Source organism: Panicum virgatum, chromosome 2K (assembly GCF_016808335.1).
Source record: "Panicum virgatum strain AP13 chromosome 2K, P.virgatum_v5, whole genome shotgun sequence".
NCBI classification, from domain to species: Eukaryota; Viridiplantae; Streptophyta; class Magnoliopsida; order Poales; family Poaceae; genus Panicum; species Panicum virgatum.
Genome location: NC_053137.1, coordinates 52,521,020 through 52,535,970, shown reverse-complemented (window position 1 = coordinate 52,535,970; position 14,951 = coordinate 52,521,020). Strand labels below are relative to the sequence as shown.

General features: G+C 44.3%; 2 long non-coding RNA genes across 2 annotated transcripts; both read right to left on the bottom strand.

Annotated features, from left to right (window-relative positions):
• Positions 1 to 3,999: 3,999 nt before the first annotated feature.
• On the bottom strand, positions 4,000 to 6,810 carry LOC120696123. Its single transcript, XR_005684020.1, has 4 exons — positions 6,525 to 6,810; positions 5,378 to 5,468; positions 4,821 to 4,956; positions 4,000 to 4,270 (listed from the first exon to the last, which is right to left on the bottom strand). It is a non-coding gene; the product is annotated as an uncharacterized LOC120696123 (long non-coding RNA).
• A 1,541-nt stretch (positions 6,811 to 8,351) lies between these two features.
• LOC120684485 lies at positions 8,352 to 10,353 on the bottom strand. The gene is made up of 2 exons (XR_005679320.1): positions 9,552 to 10,353; positions 8,352 to 8,618 (listed from the first exon to the last, which is right to left on the bottom strand). It is a non-coding gene; the product is annotated as an uncharacterized LOC120684485 (long non-coding RNA).
• Positions 10,354 to 14,951: the final 4,598 nt, after the last annotated feature.

Below are 14,951 nucleotides of genomic sequence, written 5' to 3'. Positions count from 1 at the left end.
CACATCTGCACTAAGCAGTCCGCACCATGTCTGCATTTTGGCCACGGTTCTCTACGATTATCGTATTGTCGAAGAGGAGTTTCATTGGTAAATTCACTCTTGTGCTGTGGTGGAAACTCAAACACTGGTTCCGGAAAGGAATCAGGTCCAAGAGGCCCCTCCCAAATTATGGGGTCTCCCTTTCTTCCCCCTTTTCCTTTCTCAAAACCATAGTAATTCTTCCCGCTAGACCCACCTCCAGACATTGGGTATACAATGAGGTTTGGTGTTTGAGTTGTGCTGGGAGTTCACAAACTTGGGAGTATTTATAGGCGCACAAAGGTCTGATACCCGGAGTGTGGAGTGTAAATGCACCTAAAAAACCTACATGACAACACAGTGAAGAGGCTAGCTGACCTAACACTGAAAAGGCTAGATTCGATGCTCGAAATGACTACTCGATGCATCTCTGTGCATGCAGACTCACAGCACTGCATTGCTGCCGCTCGGTCGATCGCGCCTAGATGCCGCCTTCCCCACTACACGCCACAGACCTTCGCTGTAGAATGACAGGTCCGTCGTCCTCGCCAGAGAGACTGCTTTGAAGGTGAGCTGGTGTGGTTGCCGTCTTGTCACATCTATTTGAAATGGTGGAAGAGCACTGCTATTTGAAACCCGTGATCGTCGTGCTGAGCAGTGGCAACCTGTGATCTCGTACTCCCAGCTAGATACACTATGGTTCCTATTTTGAGCTATTCGAGCGTGTAGTCGTCATCATCGTCGGCGGGTGAGGTCTCCGGATTCTTTTTAGTATTCTAGTGACATGAAAATGTGTGCTTTTTGGCAGCAGACCCCGATGTATTTCTTAGTTCTTAATTCTTATCGTTATATTAATAAAATGTGTGTTTTTTAGTATTCTAGTGACATGAAAATCTCCTAAAATATTAAGGACAAGTTCAAAGATTTCATAGACTCCCGGCTACAACTACAAATTAATGGTAAAGGCTACAACACACAAAGTTAAGCTCTCAAATTAAAACATAAACAACTAATTGCAGTGGCATATGCACGCGACAAGATAATTTCTTGTTGCATCTAAACCTACCATGCCTTATGAAATGTAAAATGCCGGGATTACATGGTACTACTCTACTGAGTGCACCTAATATATTTGCCCTTCCTAATTGCTTCGGCCCCGGCTTCCTTCGCACGGCGTGCCCTCTCTCGTTTTCTCTCCCTGTCAGCTTCACGTTCGGCCGCCGCCTTACGATCCACCTCCTCAATCCTCTTGCGGATCTCTTCTTGCTCTTTCTTGCGCTTCTCCTCTTGCTGTTCCTCGTGCTTCATTCGGCGCCAACGTTCTGCAGCCCACCTTGCTTTTTGTTCCACAATGTCCTTTGCCTGCTGCGACTGCACGGTGTCGAACCACTGCATAAAATCACAAAGAGGCGGAGGAGACTTTGTCCAACACAAGTTAGAATCATAACTCAATGTTAGGTCATAGAGAAAAATAGCGTATGTTCTCCTGCTACCTTGGCCCGGTCTTTGTTGTATCGCTTAGGTGGATCATATTCGTAGTTCTCACACATAAAGAACCTCATGCCGTAGTCATCTCCTAAAACCTCAGATTGCATGAACTTGCATAACGAACCGCCACATCAATTCTTTCGGGTACGGTGGCTTTACACTTGCTCCACGGAATGTAGGTTGATCCTGACGAAGACATTGGCGCTATTGTGTGGTGCGCCAAATAAAAAAACAATGATTTAAGCAATGCACATATCGTATACCAAATCGATGCGTGAAAATATAGGTACTGTCATAATTCTATTCTAATGTATAATTATTTTATTTGAAAAAGTCTGTAATAGTACTCAAATTGTAATACTAAACCAGTGTTCTAAAGCACCAAATCTAATTCAGCTAATCCACTAATTAAATTAAATTATTATACAATATCAACGAATTTATACGGAAGTTACCGGTAGATCACAAGTGCGGAATTCGGCAGAGCTTCGCCGCTTCTCTTCTCCTTACCCCTCTCTTTTTTCTGGATTTTTGGTGGATTTTTTGAGGTCAAATGAGAAAGGAATGAGGGGGGAGGCCTTATATAGGGAGGGCTGACCCGGTCGCCCTCTGGGGGGGCGACAGGCCCCCCCAGTCGCCCGCGGGAGGGGCGACCGGCCCCCTGGCGCCTGTAGGCTGGGCCCACTGGTATATTTGAGCCCCTGGGGTGGGCGACAGGGGCCTGTCGCCCGTTGGGGGGGCGACAGGCCCCCTCTTTTTTTTCTCCAGGGACTTTGTTGCAAATTTGAAGAAGAAAAAAATTACATTTGAGTCCTGTCGCCCCCCATAGGGCGACCGGGGTATATTTTTGAAATTTTCCAAAACGGACATATATTTTTGAAATTTTAATTTTTTTAAATATAAAAAAAAACCGCCTAGCAGACGACCGGACATGGCGAGCCGGATCTACTTGGGCTTCAATATAACCCCGAAAAGAGGGGGTAAAGAACAGAATAGTCCGGCCTGCGTTCTACGATTCACATAGAGCCGAAGGTACGTTGGGACTGGGGACTCAGGTTGAGAGAATGAGAGTTTCAGAATTCTGAATTCATAGCATAGTTTGCAGATACAAAATTCAAACGAGAACTGAACATAGGGACTGTTAAGAAAAGAGAGCGAGAAATGTGAACAGGGGCATGTTGCTACGGGGTTATATCCTTGCTCTGATGGAGATGGTGTTTGACAGATGAACCTACTCCTGAATTCCTGATGAGCTCAGCGGAGCGCTACTCACTCCTGACAGAATTAAGCATCTATCCATCACAAATCACAATTCACAAACCAAACTGGAGAAACTGTCTATTGTTCATACAAGCCTATCACATCGCCGGGAAGAATACATAAAAAATAAGAGCCATGCATGATCCAGTTTCCAGTACAATTTCCAAGGCAACTGAAACTTGAAAGCCCCACAATGCAACCTGCGACATTCCAACCAAATTAAAGCTAGCTAGCTAGTTGTACGATGGATGTATCGATGCTAATGGGCTAGCTGCCCTAAAACGCCGGCGAGCGCGGGGGTGATGGATGACGTGTTCCGCCGCCGCCGTCTCACTGCGCGGCGGCGCAGTCCTGGCCTCCGGGCAGCAGCAATCTTCCAGCGGCGTCGAACAGCCGTAGCAATACTCGGGCGACGCCGGGGGTTGGGGTGTGCGCTCCCGCTCCCGGTGTATGCTCGGGCTATAAAACGGCGAGTTGGGGTTGGGGCCACCGCTCGGCGACCTGGGGATACCGTCGTAACCCGGCGAGGTCGGGGACGGCGTCCGCGGCACGTCCAGCGTCGAGGTGGGAGAGAAGCTGGGCCACAGCCACCGCAAGCCTCCCGGCGAGGTTGGGGAATAAGGCGTAGAGGTGGGGGAATAAACCGGTGAGACGGGGTGATAATAAACCGGTGAGATGGGGGAATAAGGCGGCGACGGATACGAGAACAACGGCGAGCCGGGGGGAGAAGTAGGGCTAGCTCGGAGGATGATCGTCGTCGGTGTGGCTGTAGGGCGACGGCGTGGCTGCCGCGCGCGAGGACGGGGGCGTCCGGCTGCGCGGTGGAGACGCCATATGGAGATGGAGGACGACAGGGAGATCGGATCTCGGCGGGGTCGTGTTGTTTGCCCTGCCTAGCTCGGACGATCGATCGAGGCTTGGCGTCGATATCAAAAGATTAGTGTCATGCTGGATCGGATCCTTAATGGGCCCTATTTATTGTGGCATTAGTCCGACTCTTGAACATTTTTTCCATTTGCATCTGACGACGAAAGTAACGTGGAATGAGCAGATAAATAGTAGCACAAAGGAACTGCAGCTGCATGTGACAAGGTTTTGTACTTCACGAACTAGAACATTAGCGTGCTATAGCTTTTCACGCCATGTCATGACCATAATAAATAAAACGTAGATGGAATGTGCAGGATGCAACTGAAGAAATGCATATAGCTATACTAAAGCATCAAATAAAGCAGCAGTTAAATTGCATCGCACAATCTATTTGCTTTCCATTCAGTATGTACACAAGCAATCTATATAGACATCATATCAACATCTTTGGAAAACAAGACTGAATATTTTCCGCCCGAAAAAGTGAAAACACAGATACTTGCTAGTGATATAACACAGAGAAAGAGGATATTAAACCATAATAAGGTTTATCTTGATATAAAAATATTGGCACTTACAAGGATATCAATCAGGGCCAGGTATTCGATATGTTTTCCAGAACAGCTATAAAAGCCTGAAAATTGGTGTAAAAAATGAAATCAGCTATGCAACCGATAGTTTTGCGCATGGATGACATGAACTTCGTTATAGTTTAGCATATAATTTGGTAGCTCCAAAGTGACAATCTTAATAGTACAGTACACTGGTTAAACAATATATGAATTAAGTAAATCCGCAAGGGACCTGATGAACTGTCAAAAAAAAGGGTTTAGAAGCAGCCGATTTCAGGAACACGAGACAAATAATATAGCACCTCAAATTTTTGTCAATATCATGGCAAAAGATATACTGAGCAATGAAGCATCCATGTGTCACTAAGCATTAAGCAAGAATAAATGCAAATAAAGCTCAACTGAATCCTAACACAGGAACACGTTGGTTAGCTTCTCCTATAATAATCATTGTAAGGATGGTTTTCAATAGAAATCAGACTGAAAGGTCTTTGGTCTAATAATCAATGTAAGGCCTAAAATAGTGGCCAACATGTAAACTATGAAAGTGGCTGCACATGTTGTTTGATTGCCAACCTATACTATTGGAAATGAATCTGCTGGCTGATTTACCTAATTCCCTATGGGGCGCTTTACACCAAAGAAAGGCTGGGGCCATATAAAGATATATAGAAGCAGCAATAGATTTAATCTCCAAATTATAAGTATATGATCTTCCTTTCACCTTCTGCAGACTCTCGGACAAAACCTACCAAAAAACATTAAATCTATGAATCAGATACAAACATATATAGATCAAGACTGTCATCAATGATATGGCTCAGCAGTCAAAACCGGACTGTACGTTGCGGCATTTGGAGTATTTCCGTGGTACAGGATTTAGACAGGGCCGGGCCGAAAAAATTAGGACCCCGTGCCAAACTCTAAAATGAGACATGCTACTTCTCTAAAGAAGTAGCACTACTATATATGAATGTACAAATGCACAATAGTTCTGGACTTATTAGTAGATAACAGATAAGTAGCATGCCTTGAGTGTTTTTTCCAGCGGCTAGCAGGTGCTAGGCTGAAATGAAACCAAGACTGGAAGTCTGAAATTAATGATTAGATCCAGTCGCTGGTCAGATTCCAGAAGCATCAAATAATAAAATTTATCTAGCATATGTCACCTTGCGTCCCTCAGTCCGAGTCGACTGTAGACTGTGTCAGATTAGCAGCATATAGATCACTTATATCCCAGTTATCATCGCACCCATGCACCTGAAAAACATTGAATGATTTAATTAGCAATATACAATAGGCAACAAAAATGTGGATAGTGTTCGCTATGTTGGGGCAAACAAATGTAAACTGATTGCTCAATAATTTAAATGGAGTCACTGTATGATTGATGTACCTTCTGACTCCTCAGTCTCCAATGTTATCCTTAATTGAATTTCTAAAGATATCCCAGTTATCCAGATCTGGTTACCATTCAGTGTCTTATGATATTTGGCAAATTTAAACAGGACAACAAATTCAGTAGGGCTAGCCCTGAATGTCCATATTTCAGGTAAATCAGTCTGAAGGCTATATACAACTGACATTTAGCTAAAGTTAAGTAAGATCATATTTCTCTAATGCAAAGTGCTGAAATATACTAAAACTCATCATCACACAACTCCGACAGGAGTCAGGCGTCCACCACACTTTGGTGATGGTTTTCTTTTTGTAAATTATTCAAACCTTACACCTATATTGAACAAAGATAATGATTGCATGCTTATGAAAGATGTTACCAAAATTGCAACTACCTATTAGTTGAAAAGATTTAAAGCATTGCATGCCTGTAAGCTAAAATCGGTGAGGACAGTAAACTGCTACTAAAAATTGCAACAAGTTCAGGTTCCTAAAGTTTGGGATCCAAATGATTTAGATTTAATTTTTGTGCCATTTTTAATGATGAAAACTCCCAACCATTTAACCGCGTTAACAGGGGAAAAAACTTAAGTTATGACAATACACAAAATTCTATAAGCATCCACAATTTGACATCAGATTTGCATCACTTGGGCCCAAAGAGGCATGGTAATCAACATTCTGGGTACTGCTCCTATTTTTATCGTGCAATGTTGGAGCAAAAACAAGCTTGGAAAACCAATAGTAGGTACACAATATTCTACTAGTGTTTGGCAGCCCAACCCACACCCATACACACATTGTAGCGACACTTTCACCTAAAAAAACAATGCTACTTTTACCATGTATATATGTTGATATTGAATTAAATTAGAGCCCTTTAAAAAGAACAAGCGAGAGGATATGTGCGCACTATACCTTACATGTTCAATGGTGAGGCATCATTCCTTGCTTGCCCGTCTCATCATGGAGTGTGTTGATCTGCCACTGCAGGCTACAGCAGATCGGCCACCATCGCGAGCAGGAATTACGACTGCTAGGGCAGGTGAGGAGAATCACCTTCTACTTGTTTCCCCTCCCTGTCAGCCACTCCTTTCCCCTCCCTACCTGGCGCCTTCGTGGAAGGCGCTCCAGCGTCCCCATTCCCATCACCACCACCTACGCTCCCTCCAACTGGTGCTACCGCTTCCTCTCCTTCCTCAGGGGCGAGCGTCCTCTATCTAGATCTTGCTACTCACGAGTGGCCACCTTAGGCTTCTGCGGTTGCAAGAGCTACTGCTGATTGCCGTCGTTTGTTGGTGCCGCCCGGTGTGGTAGAGGGGCACCTGGCACAACTGGAAGGCATGTATGCGTCAGGGAAGCATCTCCCTCCATCCCTTCTTTCGCCAGGCAATGCTATTGCCGCTGCTTTCATGGATGAGAGAGAGAGGTCACTGACACGTGGTCCTACACGTCAGGGATCTAAATGCAAAGGGACCAAAGTTAAAGGAACTGTTTCCGAATTAAGGAGGAGGGAGGGGGAATAAATTAAAGTTATAAGGGGCCCATGCACGTGGAGAGGATGCGGCGTTGCACCCGCAAGCAGCTAGGCTACGCGAGCCCTTGTGCCACACGTCCGCAATCGCGATGGACACCGCAGCGCCACCAAACACGAAGAGGGGGGAAAGGAGAGTTGGATCTATATATATCCATATGCATGCACACTTGTTAAGAAGAAACTCATACATGCTCAATCAGCGGCTCCTGCATATATAGCATCACGGGTCTAGCTAATAGGAAATTTGCACGCTTTAACACACTAACATATGCTCTTCTCCTATATATAGGACTTTCATTCTTAGTGCTCACAATAAACTATACCAAATAGACATGCACCAGAATCTCAAATTAAATCAGCCAGCAGCTTGTGAAATGGTAACTAGCTACTTCTGTCGCACAAAGAAATCCATATAAATCCATGATATAGCACACGCCTCCAAACACCAGATTTCACAGTAGCTGATACATAGCACAAATATTCATGACAATTCACAAACCAAAGAGGTAAACTGTATTTTGGAGTCCTACCGGTTTAAGGTTCAGAAGATACAAACTTATTGAGTTACTTGGTTATATCACATCTCAAGATCAACCGGAACCTATTTCTACTTGTAAATTGTAATTATTGAGACAAAGCCTTTCTCAGCAGCAACGGCATAGAGCGAACCTGCAGCGCCAGCGGGATCATTGACCAGAGCTTCTGCCTTCTACAGGTGCCGGCGGGATCGGAATGGCAGCAGTGAGAGGCAGCATGGTGGTCGTTTTTTTTTTGGGAGTAGGTGGTCGGGTTCTTGTGCTAGGCAGATAGGTGCTTGGTGGATCTTGGATTTGCTTTGAGCTTGGACGGCGGGTCAATGGGTATTCGCGGCCTGTCTTCGGAAAAGCCGCGTGCGGGGGGGGGTTGTCCTATATCCCTTCCGAAAGATGGTTAAGAGTTGTATCTTCAAAGCCCATTAAGCCCGCAGAACGCTTCTATAGCCCACCACGCGCACGCTCAGTTCCTGTTCCGTTCTGCTCTGTAATCATCCAACTTTAGGTACCACGTGCGTGCTTGACTTTTTTTTTGCGTGCTTGATTTTTTTTTGGCGTGCTTGACTTTTTTTTCCGTGCACATTGATTGGAAACAACGAAACGTAATAAATACAAAGCAAGCTTAAGAATTTTTTGCGGGGACATGTGGTTAGAAGGGGGAAAGTAACGGGTGGGGACTTGACAAGAAGACGTAACTTCAAATCTTAATTTCAAAGTTTACAAACATGAGAAGGAGACGTAACTTGAAATCTTAATTCAAAGTTTACAAACTTTAAATCTGAATTATAGAACCGCGGCGGAGTAGTCCCGTTCGAATTGTAGCTGAATGCAACGAAATTTTCAGTATTAATGAAAAGAACACTATTAGTGTAGTGACAAGAAGATGTAACATATAGTAGTCCTCTTAATCCAAAGATATTATGATGTAACAATAATAGTCCCCTGTTAGGAAAAAAGCCACATTATATACAATAAATAATATAAATATAATGTTAAAAAATTGTTGGAACATGTTTACAAAAATGTTGATTTAGCAATAAAGAATTGCTGGTATACTTTTGAAAGTTGTTGAACTTGTTGTTAAGTACAAATGAAAATTTGGCATTTCAGACTTTGTTGAAATGTTGTTAAGTACAAATGAAAATTGTTGAAATGTTACTGGAGAAATGTTAAAATGTTGCAGGGGAAATGTTGAAATGCCTTGACCAAAATGTTGATTTATTTGAAGTAAATTGTTATATGATTTTGCAATAAGAACAGTAAGATACAATTATAAAAGTTGTTGAACCTGTTGCAAAGTACACATTAAATTGTTGAAATGTTGTAGGAGAAATGTTGAAACGCCTTGACCACAATGTTGATTTATTTGAAATAAATTGTTATATGATTTTGCAATAAGAACGGTGAGATAAAATCATACAATTATAAAAGTAGTTGAACCTGTTGCTAAGTGCACATTAAAATTGTTCAAATGTTGCAGGAGAAATGTTGATTTATTTGAAGTGAATTTGAAGTGAATTGGTATATGATTTTGCAATCAGTGCTACAAATGTTAATAAGCCTATATAAAGTTTAAAAGAAGAGTAATAATACAATTATAAAAGTTGTTGAATCTGTTGCTAATACATCTGAACCCAAGTCCCAATTATGAGGCATATAGTTTCAGAGGCCAAATATGCTCTAGTAGTACTTTTTCCCTTTAAGCAATGGACACATGAAACCTGTAATTTAGGAGGCTGTGACTGTAATGGCATTAACACAACATTTCCCCCTATTATTATGGTGTACAATACCAATACAGGTTACTAATAGATCAATAGTAAAAAAAGAATGCATCACATATCAATTCCGCCAAGAAACATAGTGTAAACAAACCTCATCATGGAAGTTCTCATGTGCCACTTGGGACAGAACGAGAACTCCAAGCATCCGTCACTTGGGAGACTACTACTCTCACCCATGGCTCGAGTAGAATCCAATTGAACTCGCAGGAGCCATCATCAAAACAACAAACGAATCGAAGAAGCTACACAAATAAAACTAAAGTCGGTCAAATCTTACAAAGAATGCACAGAAAAGCAAGAAGATGCGAATCAAATCTCAGAGTCACTTGCACGAGAGAGAATAGCACAACCATGAGGTTTATGAAGAAATTTGCAGCCAAAAAAACTAACCCAGCCTCTGCACTCGAATTCTTGACAACCCAGAAGTGGAATGAGCAACGAGTTAGACCGGAATATAGCGTACACCAATGTGAGCAAGCAACAGGGGAAAGGGCTGCGCCGCAGGCGTCGCCTGCTATTGCGGCTGCTGGAACCTGAACCTGAAGGGCAAGGACGAGGACGACCAACGACAGCGCCTGCATCATGGCCGGGGCCAGCTTCTGGTAGGGGTTCGGAGCCACCAGCGTCTGGAAGGGGTTCGACCCCGTCGGTCTCCGGAATGATTCGATGCAGCCGGCGTCTAGAATGGATTCGACACCGTAGATGCAAAGGAGAATGCCATTGTGTCGCGCGGCAGCGGAGGGGCTCGGATCCAGCGACGGATGCGCGGTACGAGGTGGAGTCGCGGGTGGTGGGGATTGGAGGACTTCGCGAGGGGTAGGGAGGCGGTGCGGGGAACGAGCATGCGGCAGCGAACCGCGTGGTCGCCTCCTCGATGCCCCGAGGAAGATGAGCTTCAGATTGGAACAGAACGGGAAATCAGAACCGAAAAGAAGAAGTCTATCGCCACAACATGGAAGATCGTACGGCGGCGGACGGAACTTGCACTAATCTCAAACATCAGAAGATAATTAGAAAATTTTTTTTCCAGAAGATGGATAGGATTTCCGTGTGCAAGGAGAAGATGACTGGGCTGTCGGGTATGCGATCTGTCTCACCCAACAAACTTTCCTTCCATGTTATGGGCCCTCAAAATGTTTCAAAATGTTTCCACAACCAGATTTGCTGATTTTTTTTCGGAATAACGGACTATAAAGTTTGACAATTGGTAATGCTATATATGATGAATCCATCGCCCGACTATTTTGATTGATCATCTATCTATTCTATACTTCAAAACAACGATTGTCTTTTATACCTAAGCAAAAAACCGCGTATAGCTTTCGCCCCCAATTGCAGGTAGTAGATAAGGAGTGTAAAAGTTTCTAGGAGAAACTCATATGCCACTTTTTCAAATTCGAGATCTACACAGTCATTTCTCGGAAGTCACAACCTGAAAAAAGGAATGCAGAATCATAGCGGTAATTGCGGTTGTGGGCAAAGGTTGCCCTCTTGTGGCCTCCACTAATATATTCCTCGATAGGAGTAAATATGTCACATCAGATATTACGGGTTCATTTAAAGTTTTTACGGGGTTGCAAGATTTAGTCAGGGCGTGTCTGGGAAGCGTCAAAAGCAGCTCCATCTTCAGCTGCCCTCTCAAACATGTTTTTTTTGGACCGGCTTCAGCGGTGAAGCTGACCACCAAGCTGTTTCCGGCTTCCACTAGCATGGTGAAGCCACACAATCGTGGCTTCACCAAGTTCATGGATGATTTTCACCTCGATGGAAGCAAAGCCGGAATGGAGAAATCATTTTGCCAAATATTTTTTTAAAACAACTTTAGCTCTACTAGTAAAGCCGCTCTACTAATGAAACTAGAGCCGGAGTCATTTTTGGAGGAACCGGAACCCTCCCGAACAGGCGTTCCGTCAGAAAAAGTGGCGCTCTAACAACACGTTTAATAATGTTCAACACACTGTGATCAGAATAGACAATATGTGTTGCCCTAAAAAAAAGAATAGACAACATGTGTATGTATCCTTGGTAGAATGCATTTACCTCTATTAGAGCATCTCCAAGAAACAATGTAAAAGTAGTTAAATAGATAAAAATAGATAAACTTCTCTAAAATCAGCATCCAACAGCCTCTTGATAGTACTCCCCTCGCCAACGAATTTGCCATCCCGGCCCTCGCGGTCGGCATCTTTGCATACTCGCCTTCCTCGCCATCTCACCTCGCGCGCCGCGCCCTTGCCTCCGATTCGCCCCTCCTTCGTCGCGCCTCGCCTCTCTTCCCCGCCTCGTCTTCCCGTTCGGCAGCGGCGCCGGCGGGGAGTGCGCTGTGCGCGGCGGCGGCGGCGGCGTGGCTCCTCCCCGCGCGCGAGCTCCCCGGCGTGGCTCCCCCTGCGAGTGCTCCCCAACGTGGCTCCCCCTCGGCGCGAGCTCCCCGGCGCGGCCATGGCGGCGGTGTGACTCCTATCGGCGCGGACCCCATCCCCGACGCAAGTTCCCGGCTCTCCCAGTCGCGGGCCTCGCTGTGCGGCCCCGCGGCCCGCTGCTCCGGCTTCCTGTCCGCGGCGTCGACCGGCGGGAGCGAGAGTAGGGACGGGTCGGCCGTGCCTCATCTCTCTTCCCCGCCTCGTCTTCCCGTTCGGCGGCGGCGGCGGCCGTCCGCTTCGGCGCTGGCGGGGTGTGCGCGGCCATGGCGGAGGCGGCGGCGTGCCTCCTCCTAGCGCGGCCCCCCGAGCGCGAGCTCCCCGGCTCGGCACCCCCCGGCGGCCGCCGCAAGCTCCGCGGCGCGGCCATGGTGGAGGTGGCGGCGTGCTCCTCCCCGGCGCGGCCATGGGGAATCCATGGATCGAGTGGTAGCCAATTTGTCAGTGGGGAAGGGATGGAGTGGATTAGAGGATGGATGAAGAAGTTATTGGATTTCTCACCTTTGGATAGTTAAATGGATAGTTAAATGACTAGTTAAATAGGATTTAGTTAATGTGATTTGAAGAAGCTCTTGAGATGCTTTATAAAGTTATCCACACCGTTGCGGCGATAATTATGGAGTGGTAGTGAGGAAACGTTCACTGGTTGTGGAACGTTCCTTTTCTAGTAGCATCATTTATTTGACATTTGCAATGTTTGAGTTGAAAGTATGAATTGTTGTGTGAAAGTTTAACTAGTACATTATTCTGGATGTGCATGATTGAAACCAGTTACTGATCGAACATCGCCCGGAAGAAAACTAAAGTTGGATGTGTGGTGGGTTTAGCTTGTTCCCCTTTGCATGCATGACCTACAAAAAAAAATGTTTGGGCCATCTCACATCTGGATCCGGCTGAGCATTGCAGTGTTCGTTTGATCGAACAGAAGTTCTTCAGCACAAACATGCATGTTTAGTTACATCTACATTTTTTTCTCAAGAAAATATAGACAGATTGCGGGTGATGTTTTTTCTATTTTCTTGAATGGAGAAAAAAAAATATCAAACTCGCTACCCCATCCCCCAATTGAATGGTTTGGTTTCCAGCAGTGATCACATCGTACAAGAAGATGACATGTCCTTTCAAAAAAAAAAACAAAACCCCTCTGACCATGTTTGGTTACCCATTAAATCACAATTTCACAAAAAGACAAATGTCCGCATGGAGTACTAAATGAAGTCTATTTGCAAAACCTTTTTAGGGATGAGTGTAACTTTTCGAGACGAATCTAATGACGGTAATTAATTGATGATTTGCTACAGTGATGCTACAGTAGCCATCCTCTAATCGCGCGGTCAAAGACCTCATTAAATTCGTCTCGCGATTTACACGGGGATTGTGGAACTGGTTTTGTAATTAGACTTCATTTGATATTCTAAATTAGTGATCAAAACTGGAAAAAAAAATTCCATCATTTTCTAACCAAACACAGCCGAAGGACCGAAGGACGGAAGCTAGAGAAAGATCGAGATCGACGACGACGCCCAGCACAGCTAAGCCGTACTCGATTGGCGAAGAAAGAGCAATGCCTGGCTGAGCAAGAAAGAAATTAGGTGAAAGAGAGAAATAATCACAGCCCACTGACGGAGCGAGCCCACTGGATCGGAAAGCCACTTGTTGTACTCGCACGCAAGAATCCTATACATCTTCCGGAAAATAAGAAGACCATTGAACTTCTAGTGTTTGACATCCGTGCAAAGTGTATTGAACGATAAGATTGGTGCAATTGGGGAGCAGTGATGAGCGCATGTGCGCCTCCGCCTCCGAAGTGTGCATGGCTGGACGTTGGTGGGTGGACGTGGATTCCATTTAGATTCAAAACTTTAATCCTATTTTTCTTTCAAACCGTAAATATATTTTGGATTCCGTTTGAAGCATGATGCTATTTGGAATTTATGCAACAAAACAAGACCGCATATGCATGTATTTTAATTAATTTTATTTTTCTAAAAAATCAACATTCGAATTATACTATTGCAACTTTTGAGTATACACATGTTCAACATTTCGTACATATGGTTTCAACATTTTCATATAAAATGTTTAACTAGTTCATAAGAAATATTGTATTAAGTTTGAATGAATGTTGAATCATGTATTTTAAAATATTGACCGTAGCGGTTTAGTGAAAGTGTTACTTATTGATGCAGCTTAAAAAGAAAAAAATGAAAGAACATCTACCAGCACCTGCACCTTACAACTAGTGGCGACGTGCAAGCTTCACATGCTTACTGCATGTGCTTGCATGATTCAGATAATGGAGAGGGCCAGCGGGGCATTGGCGTTGTGAGACTTTAATGGACCGTGCGACACAACGATTTGTATAATGGGCTTTATAGATATGTCTGTTATCCAACTTCCAGATGGGTATAGGAGCCCCCACTCGCACCCACCACCAATTCACCAATAACTAGAGGAATTAGCCCGCCAACGATATTGTAGTCAACCCATGGTTGTCATTGTTTTCTCCCTTTTGCTTCCACACTCACTGCACCAAACTGGATTTATCTTGGCGGCCAATGAGATAAAATCTCAAAATATTCGCTCCCAATAAGAGAAAGAGAGTCGGGTGAGGGAAAAATAGAGATAAAAACCTGATGTGTGGGTCCCACCTCCTAGTAGTTTGTATAGAGTACAGATATAGAGGATTGATGGGTGCAGAAGAAAGTGAAAACAAAAGAGAATCTCGATGATCAGAATATAATATTATTTTTTATAGGATAGAAATAGAGGATGACAAGTGCAGATAGCCTTAACCGGTCTAAGTGTACTGCCTAATTGAGCTAGTACGTAGATGCTAGCTATACATAATAGCTCGGATTAACGGTTTCTATTTGTATTACTTCGCACTGTTTTTCAAAAAAAAATCCGCACTGGCCTCATCATCAAACTGAGAAGACTGCTACCAACACAAGCCCCTTGAAATGATGGGTTCAAACTTATCTGACAGTGTGCTACAAATAATGCATGTAATCAGTGTTTAAATGGTTGGCTATATTAGCGTTTGATATCTCCTGCCACAGCTTATTGAGTAA